This window comes from Alexandromys fortis, unplaced genomic scaffold (assembly GCF_014885135.2).
Source record: "Alexandromys fortis isolate MF-2015 unplaced genomic scaffold, M_Fortis_MF-2015_v1.1 scaffold_161, whole genome shotgun sequence".
Classification (NCBI taxonomy): Eukaryota; Metazoa; Chordata; class Mammalia; order Rodentia; family Cricetidae; genus Alexandromys; species Alexandromys fortis.
In genome coordinates this window covers 2,123,439-2,125,302 of record NW_026068073.1, presented here as the reverse complement: position 1 = coordinate 2,125,302, position 1,864 = coordinate 2,123,439, and the positions used below count along the sequence as shown (strand labels likewise).

At 51.1% G+C, this 1,864-nt stretch overlaps 1 long non-coding RNA gene across 2 annotated transcripts in view; it reads right to left on the bottom strand.

The window, feature by feature from the left end:
- The window catches only part of LOC126488200 (uncharacterized), a 10,874-nt gene extending 9,218 nt beyond the window's left edge, over positions 1–1,656 (bottom strand). Inside the window, exons 1-2 of one of the 2 annotated variants that reach the window (XR_007588612.1) lie at positions 1,109–1,656; positions 463–530 (exon numbers count right to left, since the gene is read on the bottom strand). This is a non-coding gene — a long non-coding RNA (uncharacterized lncRNA). The remainder of the gene's footprint in view (positions 1–462; positions 531–1,108) is intronic. The other variant, XR_007588613.1, reaches the window with a different exon arrangement.
- Positions 1,657–1,864: the final 208 nt, after the last annotated feature.

Genomic DNA, 1,864 nt, shown 5'->3' with positions numbered 1-1,864 from the left:
TTCCTACAAACAGAGACCCTGTTAGGACTAGGGGTTCGGTGTGAAGGGGCCTTTTCCCATTAGTCTTCTCACTGTCACCTGACATGAAGGATTTATTTTGGTCACGGTTTGAGGGTATACAGTGTGGTGAGGAACACATGGCTGGGACTGTGCGCTTCCTCAGGTCCCCACAGAACAGGACGCAGAGGAGCTGTGGTTCTCAAATGGTGTTCTCATTCCTCTTTTATTCCATCTGAGCCTCAGGGATGTTGGCAGATCCCAGTCTTTCTCTGACTAGGAATTGCCTCTGGGCCTCTCCTGTAGGCTGAGTGCAGCCAACATCCTCTTTGGGAACAGAGCAGGAGCCATCCAGCAAGTTTTGAGAAGAGAGGGTGCTACTTGCTGGGTGAGGTACCCCCGTCTGATTTGTTTTTTTTTTTTTTTAAATTGTGTGTGTGGAGGGGTGCACATGAGTATAGGTACCTGTGGAGGTCAGATCTCCTGGAGTTGAAGCTACAGTCTGCTGCAAGCGTCTGTGCCTGCTGTAGATACTGTGAACATTCAAAAGATACCACGATTTTAGCTGATTTTAGCATGATTTTATGCCCAGCACACCAGAACTCCTGAGGCTGACAGAAGGTTCAAGAGTTCAAGGCCAACTTGGGCTACACAGTGAAACTTAGTCTCAAGAGTACAAAACAAAACCAAAAGACCCCACTGCCAAATCCTTCATGTTAAATGTTTGCTCCTTTTAGGTTTCAGAAGGGGAGGCAGCTAAACTTAGCAACTCTACATATTTTCTTCTATTATCACGTGTAATTTCCTATTATGTATTTATTATTTTGAGACAGGGTCTCTCTATGTACCTCTGACTGTCCCAGAACTTGGATATATGGAGTAGGCTGGCCTCGAATTCCCAGCAATCTGCCTGCCTCTGCCTCCCGAATGCTGAGTCTAATTATTTTGAGATAGGGTCTCACTGTGTAGCTTTAGCTATCCCAGAGCTCCCTATGTAGATCAAGCAGGCCTCAAACTCAGAAATCCTCCTGCCTCTGCAACTGCAGTATTGGGATTAAAGGAGTGTGCTGTCTGGCCCAAGCTAAAAATGTGTTTTTTAAGGGTTACTCACAATCCAGGGTCCTTTTGGGGGTCTTCGGAGACAGCCCCGCCGACAGCTTCCCTTTAGCAGTCCGGTCGGGTCGGTCCCCTTGGCGGACAGGAAGAGCCCCTCGAGGGCTGCGGCTCTGAGCAGGGCGTAATGGTCCCTACCCGCCTGGGCACACGACCCGTGGACGTCAGCGGAAGTGGCCGCGAGACCCAGGGCGCCACAGCCCGGTGACCTGCAGCTCGTGCAGGGAGCTCTTAGTTCCCTCTGGCCCGCGCTGCCCCAAGAAGACCCCGGGTGCCAGGGAACTCTGGCTCGGTGCGGGCTGAGCTAAGTCACTGGTTGCCGGATTTCACGGGTTGGCTCACGGTGCCACTTGCCAGGAGGATGAGAGCGTGGGCTGAGTGACGTCACAAGTTGCCAGTTAGATTTCACACAAGCACATGAAGAAGGGAAAAAGATGCCAGGAAAACTGCCAAGGGTGGAGGGTCACGTATTTATTATCCCAGCGCTTTAGAGGTAAAGGTCTGGGAGTTCCAGGCTCAGAAGGAAAGAAGGAAGGAGGGAAAGAAGGAAACAGACGAGAGGGGGGGGGGGGTTGAGGGAGAAGATAGAATAAAGATTTGTGATGTTAGTTGTTCTGTTCTGCTGCTTCTTCTGCTTGTTCTTCTTCGGACGCGAAAGGATGCAACACACAACAAAACCCACGTGGAGCGGGAGCGCGAACAGACGGCTTTCCAGCCTTTTAAAGGGTTCCCCACGCACGTGCGTCAGATGCCA